This window comes from Cygnus atratus, chromosome 3 (assembly GCF_013377495.2).
Source record: "Cygnus atratus isolate AKBS03 ecotype Queensland, Australia chromosome 3, CAtr_DNAZoo_HiC_assembly, whole genome shotgun sequence".
Classification (NCBI taxonomy): domain Eukaryota; kingdom Metazoa; phylum Chordata; class Aves; order Anseriformes; family Anatidae; genus Cygnus; species Cygnus atratus.
In genome coordinates, this window is record NC_066364.1 from 97,189,125 (window position 1) to 97,214,652 (window position 25,528).

The 25,528-nt window shown below is 41.9% G+C and overlaps 1 long non-coding RNA gene across 2 annotated transcripts; it reads right to left on the reverse strand.

The window, feature by feature from the left end:
- Positions 1-995: 995 nt before the first annotated feature.
- LOC118252845 (uncharacterized) lies at positions 996-25,332 on the reverse strand. Of its 2 annotated transcripts, XR_004780278.2 has the most exons (4): positions 25,012-25,332; positions 22,533-22,634; positions 10,354-10,500; positions 996-1,134 (listed from the first exon to the last, which is right to left on the reverse strand). It is a non-coding gene; the product is annotated as an uncharacterized LOC118252845 (long non-coding RNA). The 2 variants fall into 2 exon arrangements; XR_004780279.2 differs by lacking the exons at positions 996-1,134; positions 10,354-10,500 and adding an exon at positions 16,653-18,893.
- Positions 25,333-25,528: the final 196 nt, after the last annotated feature.

The window sequence follows — 25,528 nt, forward strand, 5'->3', positions numbered from 1 at the left end:
TCCCCGTGTACGCCGATGTGATGCTCTTCCCATCACTGCTGAAAACTGCTTTTCTAATCTCCATCCCAGGTAAAACCAGGAGGGGTAGGATGAGCCTGGCCATACCTCCTCCTCTGAGGTGCAGCGCTTCGCATGGTGTGCTGGCCACCGAGAGCGCGGAGGTGGTGTAACCAAACACAATGCTGCTGCATCAAGGAACAAGCCTAATGAAGCCTTTTAAAAGATGGACGAAATATATCCATTCTGTTTTTCTTCCGTGCTGGTGACCACAGCTTTACTCAACAGCACAAGGAAGGAAGTGAGGAAAGTGGGTTGTGGCACTGTAGCGCACCGGCAGCTCTCTGCAGCTCCTCAGGCCAACACGGAGATCTTCGGAAACGCGTTATGACAGGTAAACACAGCACGAGGTGTATCAAGGGTATCGAGGGCAATACTGACAGTATCTCGGGGTATCTCTTTGCCTTTTCAGTTCAGACCCTTTATGCAAACATCACACCTATCTACAAATAAGTATGTCACATATAAGGGCCATGACTACGCTTCTGAGTGGGATGAAGCAGGACGGGGCTCTGCCGAGTAGCTGCCCAAAGCTGTGTTTGTTTTATGAGCCAGATTGAGCTGCACACAACTCACACTGATAGGAGTGAGGTTTACCTGATGTATGCCACAACTAAATTAATTGCTTGTGCTTATCAGCTGAGTGGTTTGCAGTTTTGTTTTTTTTCTCCTGACTTAAGGCACATTTATAATCAGAGGGGAGCTGATGCACAGGTGGCATTTTCTCCACCAACATGTCTGTTTCTTGAAGGGGAAGCTTTTTTTTTTTTTTTTTTTTTACAGAGAAATCCTGATGTCACCTGTTGAAGCAGGACACTTTGCCATAGTACTGGAACACATTTACCCACAGCCTCTCCCCAAGCTCTCGGGGCTCTAGGACGGATTCACGGTGGTCGCACTGGGGAGGGAAGGGCGAGAGGGTGGGAGGACTGCCACCCACCCCCAGCCCCGGTTGTGCTGTGCCTGTTCCCATTTTAAGTTCAAAGCCTTCCACATGGCAGCTGAATGGGAGACTTTCCAAAATCTACAGGAGGCTGGGAAGGGATCCAGAATCCAGCATAACGAGGAGTATCCTGCCTGAAACAGAAGAACTGGCAAATAAGCACATGCGAAGCGTACCCCTTTTTGTCAGATCCGGAGCTGCTGTTTTGCAAACAAACTCCCCACCCGTTTGCGAAGCAGCGTTCGCTGCCTGTCTCTGTGTAGGTGAGACTGCGCCAGCCCAAGGAGCTGACAGCAAGCCATCCCTCCTCCCCACGCACTGCACCGCTCCCACCTTTCCTTCCTTTTTTCAGCACTGCTAACCCTTTTATCAGGCACTCGTTCCTCAGATCCTAGACCTAGCAGGCTATCATATTGCCATGCAGATTAGTTTATTTTGGGGTCTAAAGACTCTTCATCGACATGTCTTATACAGGACTGGGCCTTATATTTCTCACTGAGGTCCTTGCAACAATTTCTCTCCTGCCAAATCCCTTTCTGTCTAGCTTCTGCGCCTACATTCAGAATCCATTTCCTGTGGCTTTGGTTTGGCTGGGTTTTGTGCTCTTTTTCCCTTCTTAATCCCTCAGCTTTCTTTTGCTGTATTTTTTTTTCTGCCTGTAACAGCATTTGTATAACCTTACTTCTGCACAGCACTTAAATGGCAACATCACAGGTCTGCCTCTGAGCTGACAGCACTCATTCGCAAGCATGGGAAGAGGCAGTGAAGGCCCCCTCCATTTAAACCATTACGATGGACCATGTTTGCAGAAATGCCTTTTTTTTTTTTTTAAGATTTATGAAATCTCAAACTTTATAAAAGTTTCAGGCACAGACTTGGTAAGTCACAGACGTGCAGAAAAATTAGTTCCTCCAAAACTTCCCTCACAAGCAGAGAGGCAAAGCCTTTGCTGCTCTGCATTTCCCTTCCTGCAGTGGCTGTAATAACATCCAGCAGTAATTCAGAGGAGCAAGAGGCTCCTGCTTTGTGTACAGCAGTGAAAAGCCAAAGGACGGAGCGGGCCAGTGCTTCTGGCAGAGCAGACTCATGATAATTAAACAGCAGCAGCTAGATATCCGTCGGCGCAGGAATGGCATACTTTCCTGGTGAGCTGGCAGCAGCAGGTAATAAAGCTTGCATGCTTACACTTCCATTATGAACAGAGCTGCTAGGAGCCTCTCCTCCCCAAAGAATGCCATACCATACAGTGAAGTGAGACTGTGGTCACTGGCGTTTCGCAGGCATCTGGCTGCACACTCAGCATGCACTGGGTGTGCAAAGCCACAGCACGCCACCCGGGCAGCGCTCAAGGGCTGCTAAGGGAAGCAGGAGCCTTCTCACTTGTGCAAAGAGGGAGTCCCTGTGCTTTTAGTGCTGTCTGGACCACAAAACAAAGCCATTTCGTGTTCTCGGCAAAGAGAGATGGTTGCACATACGAGTATGAGCCCCTAAGGTTTTTTGTGGTCAATATAAAATCCTCCCCATTACTTCACGAGGTTCTTAGCTAATACCTCATTGATTACTGCTGCTGTAACTCCTAAACAGATGAAGTATTTCAAGCACTTCAGAGAAAAGTATGTCCCCTCTCTGCACTGACGTGTGCAGAAATGCCTCTCATACTTTCTGGATCTAGCTTATCTTTCCCAAGGGCTGAGGCATGACGTTTCTCGGTTATTCTTTTCCCTGGCACTTTGAATAGTGCTTCTGCCTTGCTCCAGAGGCAAGGGAGGTCAGGATCCTCCCCCAACCATTTTGCTGAAATTACAGAAGTTCAGACATATTATTAATGTTAACATTATTAATTGTCTTAGAACATATTTTTACTGCCTTGTAATATTTACAGACTTTACTGCAAACCATCCAACTACTCCTTTCAGGCACATGTCCTTTGAAGTAATGGATACAGTATAAATGCTTGAAATCTCAGGAGCTGCGAGGGTTTAGGACGCATGTGAAGATTAGTATTTCCTTCAGGAACTTCATGTTTCTGGGATATTCTTAACATCAAACTCTAGCATCCCTTGGACATTCAAAGCTCCCGAGGGACCTAGGCAAGCTACAGTCCAGCCAAGTCCACTTATTCCCACAGTTCGCTTTCCACACCTCATTAAAAAAGTGATTCAAGATTTCTCTTCAAAGCTTCATCAGCCCTGCACATTGAAAAGAAACCTTTGGGAAACAAACCAGCATATGCTGTTAAGTGCATGCAGTACTCCAAGAGGATTATATGGCAATAAGGAAGCATTTCTGTGCAAAAACTGAAAGAGAAAAAATATTTTTAAAAAGCAGTGCAAAACAAACAGCAAAAGTTCTCTTTACTCCAGACAAGATCCCGAGGTCTTCAAGGATTCATCTATGCTTGTAAGTTCTGCCACTTTACTTATGGTAGTGCAGAGCAGCAAGCCTTTCTGGCATCATAGCAATTATAAGGGTGTGTTTTAGTCCAGGTACACAAAGCAAAGCAGGGTGCACTGGCACAAAAATTTTTGCAGCTTTACATGCAGAGTGCAGTTTTTAGTGGCAATGTTTATATCAACAGCAAAGTCATGTTCTACATAGTAAAACCTCGGTATCAGCTAGGTATAAATGCCAGCCAAAGTCACTTTACATGGACGCGCTTACTTTTCTCCCTATCATTTCTCCCACAATTTTCCTTCGGACCTCTCTTTATCACAGCCCTCCTTTTCCTTCCATGCTGTATTTCTCTGTGCACTTACTTCCACAGTTCCCGAACCTCTGCACAGGTCTCGATGCAGACTGGACTCCTCCTAGTCCTCTCACAACACTTTTAGATCACAGTGACTGGTTTGGTCATTTAAATTCCAGCTTTCCATCCAGCATGCACTTCCTCTGCTTCCCTACCACATGGGTTAACAAAACAGCTGCAGCAGGTGGCCAACACAGGCCCAGTTATTCCAGCAGGACAGGTGGGTATTAAGCAATACTGTTACCTGCTTATTCCTGCATTTTCATACAGGAAGATAGGGAATTAATACAATTTGGGAGAGGTATAATTTTGGTCTTACCATCAGGCTGCCTCGCCAGCCTATTTTCCATTGCAAAGAGGTCTCCCTAAGCATAGACTTTATTTTCCCCCACACAAATTCTCTCTGAGGCTCTCGCCCATTTATATTTATCAGACATTTGAATTTGAAATCTACAGCCACCCCACAAAACAGGATGAGGCACCTACGTGTGTACGTCTGTCTTCCCTGATGCTGTTCTGGTGGCAGCAGCATGGTCACTCCTGACCCCAGGAGATCACTGCTGGAAGAGCTCCTGCACGTCCCGAGGCAGCCAGCACCCCCAGCCCCGTACGCGTGTGAGCAGTGCCTGCTCGCAGGCAAGCACGAGCTGGAGGCAACGAGGGGGAGAATCCTCCACCTGAAGCAAAGGCCACCTCTGTGGACATCACATCATGCCATGGATGGCACCGGTGGTTTGAAGAGGGGTCTGAGGGCTCAGGTTTACCCACTAAAATGAGTACAAAGAGCCGTCTGGTTTCCTTACTGTAGTCTCACCGGACAGGGTGCAACACTTTGGGCTGGTAAACTTGAGGATTATTTCTCTGCTGGCTGTGCTGCCTACACAAGCATTTGATTTTTGGAGGGGAAGCACTGAGAAGGGTGCTGGAGAAATGCCTGCACTGTGGTGAAGTCCTCTCTGCAGGTGGGGTAGGTACTGGGCTGCTTCAAAACATTGCTCAGGGAATGATCCCAGCCCAGAAAACTAACTTTTCCCCCAAACAGCTCCAAGCATGTATCTACACAAGCTGGAAAAGCAAAGAGCTGACCAGCATTGAGTACAGTACAGTGGGGTTTTAATCCCCGATTACTGGGTGTTGGTCATATAAACAAGCTAACAACAAAACAAGGAAAGACCCTAGCTGACGTGACTATAGGAGGAAAAAAGCCAGGCTTCAAAATCTGCCTTCCTTCATGTTTACTCAGCTTGAGTGAGGACAGACAGGCTGCAAAGCACACAGCGCTGGAAGTAGGAAGCTGGAGCACCATGTTGATTCAGACATTAGCCTGAATCCTGCGGTGACCCAGATCACAAAGATTAAAAGCGCCACAATCCTTGAACTAATGAAGTAGCTAAGTGGATAGGACTTAATGATGGTGTGATACTCGGGTTACAGTCTGTGTACGTCTTGCAATAAAGAGAAACTCTTTGGCTGGCTGATGAACCTACTTTTCCGCCTTCTTCCCAGCCTGTCTGGAACCAGCACTTACACCTGCCCAGTGTCTCGATCCTGCCAGCAGTCCTGAGAGGGACGCTAGGTGCTAGGAACATGAGAAATGGCTTAACTTTCTCCTATCAGCTGCTCTTTTTTTTTTTTTTTTTTTTTTTAACCACTGTAAGCTGTTTAACTAGGGCAGGGACAATTTCTTTTCATGGATTTGCATGCTGGATGCAAACCACAGCTCCTATATTGCACTGGAACCACTAGCTGCTGCTATAAAAAAATAAAAAATAAATTATAAAGGGATGTGCAGTGAGAAAGTGCAGTGATTACCTAGAAGAAAAGCGCAAATAGGAAGGTCAGGAGTCCAATGATAGGTGATATCTAGTACATTTATGTGACAGTGATAGAGACAACAAACAAACAAGGCACCAATAGCACTATCAGTTATCAAAGGAAAAATTACAGCACTATCAGTTGCGGGTGAATGTGGAATCTCCATAGAAAAGCCTGTACCTCTACTATGCTGCTCTGATAACAGAAGTAAACACTGAGACACTGAGCGATTAGGCTGCTGCTTTAAGGAAGATGATACAAACAAGTCACTTCAAACTTCGGACAGCCCCGAAATGTACCACAGCCTCTGCACCTATGTCCCGGCAAGCACAAGCAGTTAGAGCGTGTGGCAATGGTGGTGTAAGGCATTCAGACAGCACAGCGGTGGGTGACTGTCACAGGTGTACTCAGGCAGAGAAAACATTTCACAAGCTGCCATTGTGACACTCTCTGTCCATTTTTTTTTGCCAGATGGACCAAGCTGCAAGGGAGCTCATGCACTGGGAGAAGTTACTCGTCAAAAGTAGAGACGATTAAAGAACAAGAAAAGAGGATTTTTTTCATTTTTCTTTAGGAGGAGACAAACCATGGGGTATGATGTATTACAGCAGGGCTGTCTAACCCTTGGAAGATGGGATGGCAGTTCTGCAGCACTTCTGTGGACCAGCCCTGACTGCACCTGAGTCCTGTGAGCACAGAAGCTTGTGGGGCTCAGGATCCACATATGGGAGCACGTGGAGCCCTTGGGCTATGGCCTCACCACCAGAAATCCCCGAATTACAAACTGCATCTCTGTTAACTCTCCTTACAGACTAAACACATGGGGGATCTCCTTTAACCTCTGCAGGGAAGCGCATGATCCAAGGCATGAATATGGCAGCCAGCCTGGTAAGAACCGGCGTTTTGTAATCAGGGTAGCAAAGACTGCCATTAGTTCCTCAGCTTTCAAGCCTCTGTTTTGAAGAAGGTAACACTCCCAGCGACAACCAAAATGATTAAGACAGCAGAAACGGCAGAGCAGATGAGTAAATAATAACCACTTGACTCATTTCCCAACTCAGAGATGTCTGGAAGCCTAAATTAATGAGTCTTAGAGCAAAAGACTCTCAGGAATTCCACCTTTTCTTTTTATTCTACATAAAGAGAGAAAAGTCTGCAGTGAATGGACCTTGTGACAGCATCGTGCTTGGGCCATTTACAAAGAAAACTACACTTTGTGATACTTACAGTCATGCCATGTCTTAAAGAACAGTGCACGGTTAGGGGATGGGTTGGCATTGCACCTTCCCCACATGTGGGCACCATGTGGCCCTCTATCTATGGGCCCTTCTTGCTCTCCCAGATGCAGAACATCGGTGGCTTGGGTTGTCCTTTATCATAATGGCCAAACAGATTTTAAAACAAAATTTTCGTGCTGCAAGGAAGGCTGAGCTTTAAAGAATAAATAGGTCTTTGGTAAATTGGTCTATGGATGTTGCCAGAACTTGAGCTGGACATTTCATAGATGATACAGGAGAAAATTATTAAATAGTCTTCCAAGGTGACCATGAAATCTAGTATTCTTAGTACATATTCATGGAGGTACCTGCTGAGATATAAATTTAACTGTCTTGTAACCAGAAGCAAGTCACTAAAAGTATCCCAAATACATAATTCTTGTTAACTGTAGGAAAGAGCCCCAGACATCTGCAGCCAATAGGATCCTGATAACAGACAGCCTCTCAGATGGGGTAAATGGTTTCACAGTGAAAATATAGGACATGCTAAAAACACCAAACATTTTCTCTTAGCTATAAACCAAAGTGGAACAATTGGAATCATTGAAATATTTTTTTTATCCTCATGACATGACTGTAGGAATCTGGAAAGGATATCAACAAAATGACTGGGGCTGGTGATCTGCTCAGGAGCCAGCCATAAACCAGTTAAGGACAAGACTGATGATAAGGCTCAGTCAACAGGTACTCTGCTACGTAAATAAGAGAGCGGCTGGGATCAGGGAGCACTGGCTGGCCTCCTCAGATATGAGGCTATCTATAACGGACAGACTTCACTGTGCGCAGACAAGCTTCATCAGGGTAGTTTCAAGCCTGGTAGGGCTTGCTCAAAAGACAATACATTGGAAATTGCATTATTTCTTAACCCCATAGTAATCTCAGATTAGCTTCAAAAGTATAGAAAAGCCAAGTTTTCATGAACTTTTACAGAATATGCTGATTTCTACCAGCCACTGCTGGCACCAGCCTGCTTTTCTTTGCATATATGATGATTCATAAATGGTACTCAAGGATTTAGGAACCAAATCTACCACACTTTACAAATGCTGCATTTCCCTTAAACAAAGAAACATAAATTTAAACAAAGAAACATAATTTTGCGGGTCTAAAAACATAAGTGCTATGTAGGGCTTGTGCTCATCCCTCAACAGGGGAAATATTATTAGCATATCTAACACAACATGGCATTCCAGAGGGAAGCCTTACCCTGGATGTACCCACAGAAATTCACCACAAGAGTAAATACATGATAGAAACAATTCTCCACACCTTTACAACTTGCAATCTGGATTTAGGAGTTCAAGAGATAAAATGTTAAGGTAGATATTAAAACTACTTCATTTGACTGATTGAATGTCCAACAGAATGTCAATGTCCCCAGTCAGCTGAACAAATGACTTTGCTCAGAAATGAGGCCTGGGGAACATTATTCACAGTTTCAAATTATGGAATAATAAAAAAATTAGATAACCTACATTATTCGTAAAGGCTGGTCCAGTGAAAGACCCAAAGAGCCTGAGCTTAACAAACCTGAGCAGCAGAAGGTAACTTCCAAATTTATGAATTAGTTGTTTTGCTCTTATATATCACTCATTAGTTCTCAAGAGTTTATTAAAAATAGCAGCATTTCAAATTTGGGTAGAAAAATTATACCAAAATTATAACCAAAAATATACGGTGTACCTACAGTTTTGGAAATTATCAAGTGTTCTATTTTGAGTTACGACACTGGCAAGGGATTTGCAAACATTTTGGATGCTCCAGTAATTCAAAACAGGCATGACGTACTTAAAGCAGGAGGCTTTTCCAGCCATGTGATCCATTTGTTTAGGCCATGATTCCAGGAGGCCTCTTACACAATCCTGTCCCCATTTGTCCTACCTCTATTGCTTCTCGCATAGATTTCCCATGAAATTCCTGTTAAATTCCTGGTTGCCATTAGCATGACTGTGCATACACAGCCTGCTGCGTGAAAGCGGAATAGCCTTTCATCCAAGGTGGCACCTTTACCTTTCTCCCTCCCTTTTTACTGTATCTCTCACGGGTGGAAATTTTAACTCCTTCTGACTCCAAACATTTAATTGAGCCTCTTAAGCATCGGTGCCTAATTGTCCCCTGTTCACCAAGAGCCAGGCCCTGCAAGAATGTGACTTCAGCTCATCAATGAACTGCCTCTCTCCAATGACCACAGAGATCATAGATCCCAAATTCAGGCACCTTGGTGATGTGTGTCAGGTTAGTTTGTGTGTAGCAGTCATATGTGTTAATTAACATCAGCATTGGGGTCTAACATACATCTCTTTTGGAAAAGTTACTGTATTTCTGTGGGCTTATCCAATGCCCAGGATGATGGGCCTGAAGCTATCTTGAAATACACATCCAATTAACCGCATGCAGAAGTTGTATGCATGGTGTAGAAGTGCAGTCTCTCAAGCCTTTGTAGAAAAATTGTCCCAGAAAAACAGTCCTTCATAGACTCAGATGAGTTATCATCTCAGAACACCATGGCCAGATACAGTCTTTATGAAAAGCAAATATGCTAGGTCGTTAAAGAGGGGCTATCTAGATCCTAAATTTTCCTATCTGAACCAACATACAAATGAGCACTCAATTAGGATTGCTCTCTGCAGACTGTTATCAATAGTGAGATGACATCAATATTCAACACGATGGAGTGTTTTCACCACTGTGGTTAGGAGCACTGTGTTTGTCTATATTTCATTTGGGTCCTGGACTCACATCTGTTTCTCTCCTGCATAGTTGTTGCATATTAAGCCAGTGAGCACAGCCCACGGATTTTGTTTTATGTGCTTAAAACCTGCTTGCAGTCATGAGGTTTTAAAATTCCCACTTCTTTTCAACTGCTGAAGCAATACTCTGGGACAACATATCACAAAAGCAAGGCCAACTGCCTTCCAAAACAAGATGTACCATGAAACAAAATAAATTGCAAAGAAAAATGGGCCACGGCAAAAGCAGAAGGAAAATAGTGCAAGGTAATAACATAAGCAAGCAAAAAAGCAAGCAAAAAATGTACAAGAGCTCACACCACTCTTCCAGTCCACAAAATACTCAAATAAGGGCAGCAGTATTCAGTGGAAACTGCACAACAGCATCATTGTCCAGCTGCTTTGTTCTTCTCCTGTAAATGTGGATCTAATGTCAAACACTGCAGTTCCCTGTTAGAACATAAGGAACTAATGCTGGCCACACACTATGAATCATAACTAGCTCTCATCTGTATTTAAAATTTTTGGACTTTGAACAAACTGACCGAACAGCTAAATATACAATCCAGTCCCCATTTCTAAAATCCCATTCCTGGCAAAGCCAGCAGTTCACAGCAGGTGATGGCTCTCTGTGAAGATACCAGTGCCTTCTCTTTTCAAAAGAGATGTGATACAAGCTCCTACTGATTGGCAGGGATATATATTCAAGCAGACAGTTTCTCTGAGCTATCATTTCTCCCTTCTGTGCTGTCCAGATATGAGAGTAGAAATTTAAAAGTTAATTACCTCGCAATTTTTCTTCCTTAAAAATATTTTGTGAGATTCTAACTTCTTGCTCCTGGTACAAGACTGTGAAGTAGTGTTACTGCCTGCGTTTGGTCCTGAATGGCACTGGTTGCAGCAAAGAGTGAAAGCTGTATCTTCTTACTGGCCCTAAAGATAAAACAGGAAAAAGAAAGAAAAGGTGGGTTTTAACATCAGAATTACTACATATATTACAGCTTTTCTGAAAAATATAAAGTTCCACACTGGAAATCCACTCTGACTTAACAAAAACATCACTCCAAGATAAACAGATGATTATGGATAAGTGGCTGCAAGTAATTTTGAATAGGTAGCTGCATAATACTATGCAGAAAAGGTTGATTAGACTTGGAAATGTTTCAATGGGGCATGTAGACTGGCTCCATATACTATGAAATTGAGGTTTTCTGTCATGCATAAAGCCAAATTCAAGCATCCAAGATCCATAATGCAAGTCTGGAAAATGATAATGATTCTTCCATAGTCGTGTAACTATGTAATTTAGAAACTTCACCAAATACTGCTAATCTTATAATACATTTGGAAATGCCGTATAGTGAAAATAAAGTGATTCCGAAAACCAGGATATTTGGGGTATCCAGCATATATATCTTCCTAATGGAAGATTCCAAATGGTCCCATGGAGCTCCAGGGCAGTTGTGGTGGCCTGGGCTGGGTACGGGTGAGGTGTAGTTCAGGCAGGGCTGAGCACACAAGGGGATCGGGTTGAAGATCTAGGATCCTGTGGGGCTGATCAGGGCAGCGATGGCCAGCTGTGCTCAGCACTGCATTCCTCAAGGTCTCCCTGGCTGCCATGTCCAGCCTCACGCTGACTGATGGGCTAGAATATAAAATGGAGGTCACATTATTATTCCTGAAAAAAAAAACTAATGCTAGCTATATATTTGCCTGCGTTCTCAAGGAAATGGGACTTACACAATCACACCGTCTGTTGGTACGGCCGTTAGATTTACCCCTACAACAAATCCTGAGTCTGTTGGTCAATTTTAACCACATCTGACAGAAGGGCAAGGTTCTTAAAGATAAAAGCTCTTCCAAAGTCAAACAAATCTGCACATGGGTTGCAGTGAGGAGACCGCAGCAGTTACCTCAGAGTGAGAATAAATTGCCACGAGAGCTCAACAGCCATGGGGGTTTGGGGACAGTCGGTACATGTGTCCTGGATGGGCAGTCAATGTGCAGCAGACCTCAGAGCCACCACAGAACTGGCTGTGTCCTGCCCAAAAGAGCACTGGGGCACCGGGGAGGTCATAAGGACTCGTGGGGGACACTTCTGGTTTGTGAGGTTCTATGGGACATTGGGCACCTACCATAGGAAACCAGGCTGCATCAGTTCTGCTGCTCAGCTTGCTGTTCCTTTCTTTAAATTAATCTACATAAAATCCTTGTTAAAGGTCACAACAACAGAGATAAAGTTTGCAAGAATATGTCGTCAAAAGCCAATATTTTAAAAGGCTGATAGTTTCAAATGCATCATGCTGTGACATTATAACATGACAGAATTATACTATACTAAAATAACTCCCGATGCTTACATAATCTGTAGATTAACATTCTGAAGCTCTCACTAAAAAAAAAAATAAAAAATCCTACTGCCTTATTATTTTTGGAATTTTATGTTAAGGCCTCTAATGCACATGAAGCAATGAGTAAAAACAGAAGAGTATAGAAACTCAGAATCACAGAATGGTTTGGGTTGGAAGATCATCTTAAAGATCATCTAGTTCCAACCTCTTGCCATGGGCAGCATAAGCAGTTTTCTGCTATTTTCCCTTTGTGAAAATGAACAAGCACCTTAGGAAGCTGTTATTCCTGAAGGGAGCAGTAAGAGAAATTGGGTGAGCATACTAGCATCATTTTGCAGTGCTATCTTCTATTTTTGAAAACATCAGAAAAATGTGTATTTCCTCACTTTCCCCATCCTCACCAGCATCTTCTGTATAGAACCACCCTAATCATCAGGAAAGCAGTACACCTTATGATAACAACCACTAGAGGATGTGGTCTGTGCTCTTGGGAAAGCACAGAATCGCCAATTCTTGTCAGATTGGTTCAGGAGAAAGTAGAATGGAAAGTTTCAGAATCTGGATAACAACTGTGAGAATAGCACTAAGATTATTTTAACCACTTACTAACTAGAATTGGGAATGTACGATTTGTTTTCTATAGAAGAAAAAATTGGTTCCAATATTACTTTGTTCAGTTGTGTTAGTTTATAAAGATGAAAAAAAAAATCTCTCAAAATGTCTTTGAATGCAAAAGGAATCAAGCGGCAGGAGAGGCTTTGCTCACAAATTCAATCCCCTTAGCCGGTAGCATTCTGCCCAAATGTTATCTTTTATTTTATTATTTTTAACATTGTCAGACTAATGGCATTTTTGTGGCTGTGGCCATCACTTTCTGACTGCCCTATCTCAGTTTCTCTTTTTTTTGTGTGCCCTTCCTTCCCATAACACAAAACTTTACCAAACAGCAATCAAACCTCTTTAACCGCATATGCTTCTGCTTTGGAAAATAGCCCATGCTGTTTCAGTTATCTGATCCATAAAAGATCCCTTTCCTTACCAAGTTACTAAAATTTACCTAAACTTATTAAGATTACTTACACCTCTGAAGGCCTAATTAATGCTTAGACACAGCAACATGATAGCAGCTTGCGATCTGATTAAAGACACTCAGCATGATACAATCTATGAAAGTAACACAAAGAATTTCAACTCTGGTCTGCAGAGTTAACAGCAACATTAAATCATGTAGCGCTACGATTCCTACAGTGATAGATTGTTTGCAGTTAAAAGAGGTCAGCGAAAACAGCAAATGTCATGCAATAAATACAGGGGGAAGGGGGGGCAGAAAAATAAAAAGAAACTTATTAAGACCAAAGAAATCACCATATTTTCAACTAATGTAAATTAGTATATTTTCAGTGTTAACGATGAACTCAGTTATGCAACGGAGCTAAAAAATTGGCTCAAAACAGTTATTAGAAAATAGAATGGTAATATAAGAACAATGGGGAAAATAAATGAATGAATTAAAACTAGTTCCACCCTGAAATATCCAGCAAAAGAAAAATACTTTAAATAATGTGCTTATTATTTAATAATTAACTCAGATGAACAGAACATTCTAATATCACAGTGAACTCAGTCACCCTACTCCTCCAAGTGCTGATGACAGTTTCCTCTTGTTATCTGCACAAACTTCCACATATCTTCAGACCCACAGTGCTACTTGCCAAAACCATAAAGTGGCTGGGCTGTGGTACCCGATTTCTAGGGTATGACAAGCAAAACGCCAGTGCCTGGGAAGGGTTCCTTCCTAAAGGAAGAACAGCTGGTCAAACTGAAGCAAAATACATACGGGTTTTGCAGTTTGGTACTAGCAGAGTGACCCGGACAGGGAGTAACTGTAGGTTGTGCAAGCCCATAATGCAAATAAGCCTGAGCTGATTTCCAAGTGTTTCATAGATTAAGTACATTTCAATACTGATAAATTAAACTCTTCTGAAACCAGTTCTTGGCACCGAGGTTAACCTGCTTGGAAGAACCAGTACTTGTTCCAGAAAACTCCCTTACCCTCAAAACCAAACTTGTACACTGCACACTGGGGGCTTGGGAAGGTCAGGCTGGGCAAGGCGCTGTTCCTGCTAAACAGTGATAGAGATGGTAGAGCCCCAGTCCCTGGGAACAGACCCCACACTGTTTACTTGTACAGTTATAGCCACAGTTGCCAGTGATCATCTTGAATCCTTTTCTACAGCTCCAGCTTTGGAGGTACTTTGGCCTTTAGAAGTCAAAGGCTTGGGCAGTCCAGCACCTACACTGGATGATGGTCATGGCAGGCAGCCTCCAGAGAGCAATTCAGTCCCCCCAAAATGTGACTTTCCACTTCAGAGTGCCTATCTTGCTCCTCTGCCTCCTGAGAGAGCCTAGGTTAGCAGGGCTCCAAGTGAGGCGCTCCTGCTAGGTGCTTACAGCTGGGCAGGATCAGGCTGTGCCAAGCGTCTGGGTGGCTGTGCAAGGCAGAGGTCATGACCATGCAGACTTTGTACTGAACTCCAAAACAAGTGACTCTGCACTAAGCTCAGAAAAGAAATATACAATTGTGCACAGAATAATAAGCCTCGACCATATTTTCCAATCCCTGGTTTCCATAGCACTTTGCAGTACTACTTGGCAGTACATCAGATACTCTAGCATTTCTATAGGCTTCTTTTTGTATCTCATTGCTCCTCCTCAAAATCAAGGTGGCTTTCTTTACATTGTAGGGTCTCACAGTCAAATCACGTCCCTTTTCTCCTGCTTCAGAAAAGTGCCTTTCCTATTCAAAACTTTTGAAAGACCTTGTAAATCTTCCTCTTGTTCTCTCTGTGAGCCCTTCTGAAACTGCCATTCTGTTTTAATTTCTGTTCCTTCTTCCTGTTTGAGGACTTTCCACGTTATCTGGTACAGTCATTAAAGTTAATTACTCTTCACTCTGACAAGTATGTGGCATAGGCCCAGTCAGCAAATGGTCTGTTCCATATTAAAAATATAACATATTCATAATAACTTTGTCCAAGATTCATAAGATGTGTGTAGAACATACTGGCCAACCCAAATGCCTGGGATCAAATAGAGTTTAAATATTGTTTAAAATGGATGTTTTAGTTTTTTTCTAAGATAAATTACAGGACTCACTTTTGAGCCTCCTGTAGTCTCATAAACAGCAGCTGACCAGCCCAGTCAATCAATACAGATATTTAAATAAGACTTTGGTAACAGTGACTTTGACGTTTCACTTTTTTTTTTTTTTTTCCTACAGAAAAGGTAGGCAATGGTAATAACAAAGCTGCAGAAATACATATCAGAGTTTGAAATCCTCACTGCCCTATAGGACAAACAAACACTAAAGACGTTTAAATGACAATGCAGTTTTGTAGTGTTTAGTAATTACCTGCATAGACAGCAGTACATTCAACACTGGACTACAGTGAAGACACTCCTTAAAGAGTTAAGTACTGCTACATTCTCTGAAACTTCTGTGGTAAAAATTGCTGAAGACAAAACAATTAACAATTTAGAATGCATATTTGGAGGTAGGAATGGCATAGAAATCAGATATATGAGGTTATTATAGCAATTTGTCTGTCATTTTGGAAATGCAGCGAATATTAACAGCAGTTGTCATAAGAAGTAATCCCATCTTCTACTCTTCAGAGTGATCTAGAAAAACAGCTGAGTATGCCCATATCGAATAAAACAGGAATACAACTTTTAACAATATACTTTTTTTTTTTAATGAAAACTTCAGTTTGCACAATGGAAAAAAAACAGGCATAGATTTCACAGCATGACACCTGACACATGGCCCAGTACAGCTGTTGACATGGACAGAATAAAAAAATACTATGCAAGAAACTCAGGGCATGGCAACAGCACTTACAAACACTCTCCTCTCACTTAAACTTCTTAACAGGCAAAAAAATATTCCAAAAATCAGAGTAACCATTCTTAGGCTAGAGACAAGCAAGAAGGTCTGTGTAATAAAGCCTATTTTTGGAAGTCACACTGTTGAAATCAGTAACAGTACCAAGTATTTTGGGATCAGTGGAAATCCTGTTTTATCAAGGCTTATGTTGAAAGAACACCTAATACTTTTCTGCCTTATTTTTCACATCCTTTATCAAGTACCATCTCAGGTGCATTGCAGTTATTTTGTGAGAAACACATTTGAAATGTCTTAATTCTACAAAGTAATACAAGCCCAAACTCAATTATGATTTTCCTTGATTGCCTTAATTTATCAGCTATGCTCTCCCATTTCATGAATTTCTAAGCTGCCTCATTATTTTCTGTGCAGTACTTAAGGCTTGAAGATGTACCACTAGTAGTGGCTGCCCAGAACAAAAGAAGTTTCCACAAGCACTGGGGTAGTGAGAAGTCAGTGCATACATGCATCCTATTAATACATGATGCATTCTATCGAAAAGATAATAGCTTTTTTTTGCTTTTTTTTTTTAATTGCTATTATTTTAGGACAAGGAGAGTAAATCCCAGAAGGGTGTTAGAATTTGTTGCACAGGTTCCCAACTAATGAACGCCTGTAATACAAGAGAGATGGGAGAGGCAGGACTCATGCCAGCTCTGCAGAGATGGTTCAGGGCAGACTCATACAAATATATTTTCCATCTGGGGCCAGAAGTAGTCCTGGCTGCAGCCGGGGGAAGTGGTGGTAACACAAGCCACTGTGTGGGTAAGAAAGGGAGGAGAAGCAGTAGGAGCAGCCCCACAGACAAGAAAAAGCAGGGCACAAAGATGCTGAGGGTGACTGGGAGAGCAAGGAGGCAGTGTGTGCAGTCCTGCAGGGCATAGAAGCGAGGGGGTGGCATCAGCTGGTGCCAAGGCTGAGAACCAGCGCTTTACTTTGATATCCTGCTCACGGAGGGTATCCGTATGGACCATTTTGGTACCCTGCAGAATGATGCAGCAAATGCATCTGTCTTTGTCAGAGATTTTTGGTGTTGAGGATTGCAAGGATCTGGGAGAGCAGACACCAAACCCTGCAATTATTAGGCAGATAGTAATTCGACTCTGTCGAAGAGCAACTGAAATGGTGTGTCGATTCGACTCTGTCGAAGAGCAACTGAAATGGTGTGGTACAAAGGAGCATTCCAGACCCTTTCATTCTGTTCAGCCAAGGGACTGTCTTGAACTCAATTTAATCGTAACAGAAATACCAGAATAGAACATACAGTATAAAATTAAATACAAATTTGTCATGTAACATAATACAGTGGTAGGACGCTAGTGGCAATCAGACAAGCAAAGGCTATGGAGATGGACACTGGTAGCAGGACGTCTAACCCGCGCCAATGTACTCAATGTGATGGAGGTGTCCTGGTCTGAAGTATACCTATTTCAAAAGATCTTAAGATATATGTATGTATATTTAAGACCATATATATATACACATAGTCTTAGTCCAGTTCTATCTCTGTATACATTTAATGTTTTTAACTGGGACAGAGAGATCAGGATCATGAGTTGCTTTTCAAACCAGTCCTCTCAGAAGAGCATTGAGACTTCCAGATCTGTTTGTAGTTCTGCTGCCTACCTGTTGTGTAAGAAAATGGATGGCTTTACATTCCAGACACCAATTTTAGTGACCATTTTAAAGGAAATGTATTAGTTAAAAGAAATTTTAATTTCAGAAAATGGCACTCCTGCATATTTACATTTTTTATTATAGTATCTGACCTTTGGGCTCATTTGAAGAATTGGTCCTTAATGACGTTAGCACATTCTACGTCAATGTAATTTTGATGACTTTCGTGGTTTTATGGTCTCCAAAAAACAGAGTAGAGAAGAATCAGGCTACCAGTTTTTCCACAAAGGAAAAAAGTGGAAGAGATTTCTGACATACCCCTGTGTGGGGGCATACATTACCAAATGGTTTAGCTTATTTTTCCTTTAAGGTCTGCCTTACTTTCAAAACAGTTAATCAGTGAGAAAGAATCTAGGAAGGGATTACAGAGGTTCTTGGTTATTACTACAATCATTCTGCTTCCCCTCAGACAATTCCGAGGTCTACTAAGATGGAAAATAGTCTCTGATTACTTTTTTTTTCCTTAAAAGCTGGCAGCTTTTTAATGAAGAGATAGACTGGAGTAGCATGTGCAGTCACTGCAATCTGTTCTGATCAGTGCTGGCTAATTAAGGCTTTAGCTAATTTAATTTTGAAAGATGGTTTGAGTTAGAATCTGAAACCCTTTGTTTAGTAATACAAATGAGAACTGAAAACATATGTTACTCACAACGGAAAAGGAAACAGCGCTTGTACGACTGATCTCGAAGGAGGCTGTAGGTGTCAATGACAGCAGTTAATTTTACAGTAACAATTCTGACTCAAGGCAGACTATAGTCTCCTAAAGTGTGCAATAACCTGCTGGCAAACTCCGGTGCTTGAAAAAGGACACCAGAAATGAGAAGGCTGAAGTAATAAGTGGTGAGAGTGAATGGAAAACCTTCAAAAAAGGTTTTATTCCCTGTAAAGTATCTTTTCCAGAGAAAGGGCAAGAATGCAGTTTTGTTTCATTTGAAGAACCGTCAGTATGAATTTCTATTAGTTTGACTAGCAACGTGCAACATTTTTCCAAATGTCTTGAATCACTGTCTGTGCTAAGCTATCAACAGGCTGACAAGGTGTGCCGCTGCTTCGTGGCGTTCTTCTCACGGGCTAAGGACTGGTGGGGCTGCGCACAGGCAGCTCATACAGCACAGCTCTTCTGTGCTGTAGTGCAGTTTGAGCCAGAAGATTATTAAAGATGTGCTCTTCGTTTACTTTGCCGGTAAACTATCTGGGTGTTGTCCATGATGAAGACGGGATTTTGAAGAAATACAGTTAGGTAAGGTGATGGCTTTGGCAGTAAGACTGGCCTACAGAGTGCCATCCGTCTCCACCTTCTCAGGTTGTAACTTCTGAAGCCGTCTTTGAATTGAATCCAGGGCACCTTCTCACTGCATGGTAAAACTCACAAGCTTTAGAATATATATAGAATGTCACTCAGTATAAAATTTCTGCCTTTTAATGCTTTTACGTGGCCACATAAATATAAGTATGTCTACAACAAAATTTCAAGTTGGTTCCCCTTACACTTACTGTGACTGTGATCAACTCATTTTATGCTGCTAAAAAATGTTATATATTACAAAAATATGGTTGGATCATCTTTTAAGAATACTCAAACATGTTTAATATTCTTGACATTTGGCTACCTGTTTGCTTTCACAAAGCTCTTTCTTGAAAGTGAAAATACAGCAATATTTTTCTGGCACTGTTTAACTTTCTGATTCTTAAATAGTAAAGCAATGCTGCTATTTAGATTGCAAGGACAGCAGGAAAAACATTTACTCTATTTAAATCTTCCCTTTCCGAAAACATGGTTTATTTATTTATTTAGAATATGTGGAAACACACTTGATAATAGGTTTTTTAAAAAACAACAAAAGGATCAAACCAGAGTTATGAACTGAAATTACCATAACAGTATGAAAAGGCTGATATTTCAGAGCTAAAGACATGTCATGTTGATAGCTGGCAATTCAGATGGAATTTGTCTTTTCCAAACATGGAAAAGTTGCACGTTGTCTAATCACTCTCATAGTACATGAAGTTTTATTTCTCAAAAATCTTTATCTTTTAAAATGGTGTTGACTTAAGACATTAGAAATGATTACAGTCTACAGCAACGAGGGGAAAAAATCAGTTGTTAAACATGTCTGACTCCTGGAGATAATTCAAATGGAAAAAAATCCAGGTCATTGGCCTTTTTAAATAGACCCCCGGCAATATTTACTCCTCCATAAATAGCACAGTCACATGAAATAAAACTGTGTTCAGTAAAGCCTGCAAAACAAAAGAACAATTTACAGACTGAAACGCAAACTGTGGCTCATGTGTTCACTGGGTAGGATTAAGTGAGCTTGCTGCAAGGTCTGTGCTTAGTGCCTGTGGTGTCAGATCCGCTGGAAGGAGAGCAAGTCAGGTCACCTAAGGGGCTCCATCCTTCTGCAGAAAGGCTGGGACTCTGCTGTACACAGCGATCTGTGAGAGACAGCTCCTGCTGTAATGCCAGGCTTCATTGCAGCAGAAACAAGTGCCGCTTCCTTTACCATCATGACTAAGAGCACACCTACACAAGGAAAATTCATGGGCATTACTATGCTGCTTTAATTTGACCATTATGGCTCTATTGCTATAGTAAAGGCGGTAAATTTCCCCAAGGTAGACAAGTCCTAACATGGAGGTGTGTACTCCTGAAATGGCGAGAAAGGCTGTTTACTTCATCTGCTGGCAAAAATAAATCTATAAGTATGCTACAGACAAAAAGACAAATGACTAATTAGTATAAACATTACTTAGATCTCACAAAAGCTCATTTCAATCTCTTTTGTGGGCATATCCACAGTCATGACTTTCCCTCTCTCTCTCTCTTTTTTTTCCCCCCAAAGATTCAGCTCTGGGAATAATGTTATCGCAGGACAATGATAGCTGTCTCTTTTAAAACTTTTCCAGGTCTGAAGACTGTTGAGTAACACTTGAAAACGTGAAGCAACTGCACACAAAAGCTTCATAACCTATATGATAAATTCATAGAATCCACAAGTGCATAAAACTTGATTTTAACCATTAGCCAGTGAGTGGGGGGATGGGTTATAATTATTCAATATTTAGGACTCCTAAAGTAATGAAAACCACTCATTCTGCTTTTCCAGCATTTTTTTTAAATGTCCCTGAAAAGATATAGTTTGAAACCAAGGAGTGACAAAGAGGGGACAAACTTGCACACGACGGTTGTCAGGACACTGGCTAGCAGACTGCAGAGAAATGGAGAAATGGCTGTTGAAGAAGACTTGGCTCTTTGTTTCCAGTTGTTAAATCACAGTAGAGACACGTGAAAATACAAAAATTATGTTCTGCTATTATTTGCCAAGTAAGAAATTACTATTTCTGACATGGGAATAGAATTACGATTTAAGATGCAAAACTAACTCCTTATAGCATATGCTATGCTGCCAAAGCGTTCGGAAACTCTGGTAGAGTGAACTCTTTCCACCTTGGATTTACTGAGAGACTTACCCTTCTCTTCATTTCTCTTTGTTATAGCCAACATATCTGGTTCACATCTCTTGGCCATGTTTTGTACTTTTCTGGCTGCCACATTCATTAAGTTTCCAAGAGCAGCTGATTCTTAGCATGCAGTAATTCTTGTTAGCCTGCTGAGAACTTGACAGAATAAACCTTGCTGTTTGTTTGTTTAATTCCCTTCACTGAGCATTAGGAATTATTTCTGAAAGAACTCTAGCTTCCAGGTGTTCGCTATTAAATGCAAACATTTCATAACAGAAATACTTCCTTTTTATTTTCTAAATGTTGTGTTGAACAAGCTTTATAGAAGATTGCAAAGCTGAGGAGAGTGCTAGCTGGCATTTACAAAGACCTGGTATTCCACAGACAAAAGCATTTAGAAAGTGGTAGTAGTAAGGCTACAGGTGGGTGGGTTTTTTTGGTGGTGATGGTTTGGTATTTTTTATTTTTTAATTTTATTTTTTTGGCATTTCAGTGAATAGGGGTGCCACTTGCTACATTTAAAAATACTACAAATCCACTCTTTTTGCTTAAGATCTTTCCCCATTTTACATATAAAATACAGGCTGATCTTTAGCACAGAGAACAGATTAATAAATACATATATGCTCACGTTCTGTAGGTTTTTGCTAAGAAAATGTCATTACAGCAAAGACACTAGCTGACTTTGAAAGCTTAGTTGTAAACCTATGTTCCTAAGGGTTGCTTTGCATCTTTCTAAACCAGATTCCTATTGCTATCTCAGAGAGCACCGTTTCCACCCAAAATGACAGTTCAAGACAAAGACAGAATTAAGGAGTTAAATTGGGGTACATTTTCACTGCACTATCAGTTATGACAATCAGTGTATGCATGTATGTATGTGCTTGTGTGTACAAACTCCTTAAAATAATTTTTTATTTGCAACCCAGTCATGCTGGATTGTCTGACAGAAAATTTAATTAAAAGGTTTTTAAAATAACAACATGAATCAGAGCTAGTTTTAACAACCCATTGCCTGCAAACACCCATACACATAGTTTTGCCTGGAAAGACTGTAGTGACATATTCATAGGTATGTGGAAGGAAATCTTACTCAGCGCCCTTAAAAAGAAGGTCTTGCCAACTAATCTCTGGTTTCCAATCCCAGAATTTCAAATCCTGCTCTGGGAGGAAGGTGACAGATGGTCCCTGAGATAATTGATTCTGTATTATTTAAGGATTTATCAAGCAGACTTAGGAAAACTTCTGCTAGATAGTGACTAGCCAGCGCAGACCACAGAACACACAGTTAACCTGATGTTTGTGAACAGTTCGCTTGGTTTTACTGTGACGGTTCAAGTGCTTAAACTTAATTGAGCACAGCCTTAGCCCAGACGGCATTTTATGTTAGTTGACATACCTTGAGAAACTGATGGAATGGCACAATAGTAAATACAAGCACTGCTGCAGCCAACAAGGGTTTTCCTTAAAAATTTTCATTTTGAGAAGCAAATCAAAATAAATTTTCATAACCTTTCTCCACAAACCTTCCTGGCTGAGGGTTCACGTACTTATGACATCCTCTTTACTAAAATATTCCTCCCACTGTCTCTGACAACTGCGTTTCTTGTAGCTTGGCCTCTCAGCACCTGTACAGAAGAATGGGAAAGCAAAACTGTGGTTAACTCCTTGCCTGCTGGCAACCAGACAAATCCCCATAGCAAAATCTCAGCAACAACCCGGTACTTGAAGCCCCACACTTCCAAGTTTGACAGGGATCTGAAACTTAATGATACATAATGGTCCCATTCACCTTTCCACTCCTGGATTAAAAAAAAAATGCTAGGAAGGTATAGGGAATAAATCTCTGTGACTGAATGAAAAGAACTGCAAATGTGACTTTTAGTTAAATCTGTTCTAGAATGCTGCTTCTCCGTTTTGAATAACGATCATGAATGATAATGAGTTTTCTTCCGAGTAAACTTAGATACGCACATAAGGTTTTGCAGAATCAGTGCTTCAGTGCACATTGAAGGCTCTGATTGAAGAGTGGGAACAGCCTGGCAGAAAATGACTATTCACAACATTCTCTGTGGACACCACAGACTTTTATGAATTAGATTTGGAGCCGGCAGCTTATAACCTGGCATCATCGCTGTGTGCCTTTAAATACTCTGTAGAAACCATGGGGTTCAGAAGCTGACTCAGAAGCAGCTCAGGCAGCTGTGTAGGAAGCAGCAGCATGTGCAGAAGCAGGGAAGGCAAACTTCAGCCTTCCCGAATGCAGCTATTTCAGACTGCCAGCCGCAGCTCTCGCTTTCAGTTTTCCCCCAGACACCCTGGTCTGCACACCTTTACCTTCAAACGGCCTCCCACGTCCATGCAATTCCACCGTCCTCAAGCAAACACCAGTTCAACCATTAGCTTTTCGATTTGGGAAACTGTAGCTGGTTTACAGAGCTGCTGCTCATTCTTTTCCAAACCAGAAGAGTTATATTAAAAAGACAACAGAAAACTCAATAGCTAAAAATACTTTTCGTTTATTCACGATAATAAAGCAGCTTATTTTTTGCTCCGCTGACAGATTTCACCAGTACTTCTTTTATGAGCAGTCCATGAAGATACGGTCTGAAAATATTTTCCAGTGCAACTGATATGAAAATTCCATCATTGCAAGGCTATACCTATTATTTACTTAGGGCTTTGCGTCACAAATTTCAACTGCCAATAGGTTTTTACAACATTGTTTTAAGCAGCATGGCAACCATCCCAAAGCCTAGTAACCTCAGAGAAAATATTTTACATCTCAGAAAATATTTTTATGTTACTCAGAACCTACATAATGCTTTTCATTAACCATTTTTAAAATGTTTAATTGATGAAACTTGAAGGTAGGCACTTTCACACGGGGGACAGGCAGCAAGGGTTGAGTTGCCAATAAACAGTATACAGGACACACTGGACCTTGTCACTTTCTAAAAATGGGTGCAGAAGAAAATGACAGCTGTTGCAGGGCAGGCAGGAACAGGGGAACACACTAACACGAGGTCTGGGCCTTAGTGCTCTCTGAGTAGGACCTATGGGCCGTGTAGTGAAATGGGAATTAACCAGGTAAGGAATGCAAGCATTTCTTTTACTGCAATGGATACATGTCAGCAGTTTAAAGGGCAAGTGTCTAAAGTATGCCATTTGGTCTTCAAAATTGATTTTATGAAATTATAGATATATATTAAAATGTCTGCACACATACAAGAAATATAACAGTATATTACAGTTATCTCTGTTTACAAAACAACCATTTTTATGCTCATATAAAGGTACTATCCAAATATGGCTTTTGATTTATGGATTCTGCATACTAAGTTTAAACTTCGGCTCATGAGAGCACATGAAGTGCAATTACCTTACAGTATTTATGTCCTACCAAAATTTTAGATTTTAGCCATTAAAATGCTAGAGATTTTAGCCTTTAAAATGCTAAAAATGCTTACTTGCTGAATTGGCACCTAAAGCTAGGCACTAGGAAGAAACATGCTGATGTGCATAAAGCCTCCCTGTACCTGTATGACCATAAGCCAAGGCATCCCACATGCTGGCAGTTCAAAAGCTGGGCTGTTTTTATATGGAAATGGGCCTGAGCAAAAGTCACTTTAAGGCAGCCCAGTGCCGCATGCACAAACATCATGTTTTTCATGTGCTGCAGCGATCACAATGCACGCTTCTTACAGCCTAACTTCAGCTTGAACCATATAAACCATACAGCATGCTTACTTTTTGAAACTCATTTGTAACTGAGACACCTGATGAAAACTTTACTCAAACATACCATTTAATCTTTTGGTCAGGAAGATTATAATCTCATATTTCTTTCCCCCACCCTTTTTATCTACCTTACCAGCGCTCTGGATCAGACACCAACATTTGCTACCCCCAGCCTACACGATTCTCAGTATTTTCATCCTAAGTCAACAGAGGAATTAGAAACTCCATAAAAATTCACCCCTTGAAAGATAATCACGTGTTTACTTCAGTTTGTGCTTTGCAGCCTGCAGAACGAGATTGAGACTCGGTGTGAGAGAGTAAACGCCACGGTAACCCAGATTCAGGGCAGCCAAATCCAGCCGGAGACATAAGGACGCCCCAAAACGTTGCGATGCTAGGAGGGTGCAAAACTAAAGCCAGAGGCATCCCAAAACGCAGCCAGGTGCTGCCGGAGCTCCCGGCGTGTGCAGCTCCCCCGTAAGGAACACCGCCCGGTACCACGCGGGAGGGGCGGCTGAGGACAGCCCCCCACCCTCCTCCTTCCCCCGCGCTATCTGAGCAGCCGGGGGGCTCCCGAGCCCCGCACCCCCTCACGGCCCAGCTCCGGGGGCTGCCAAAGCCCCGGGGACCGCCCCGGGCCGGGCACAGAGCCCCCCCCCTGCCCGCGGGGCCGGGGCCCCCTCAGAAGCACCACCACAACCTAACGGCCGCCGCGCCTCGCGCCCAACGGCCGCGCTCCGCAACCGCCCCCCGACGTTGGAGCGAGAAGCCCCGCCCATCC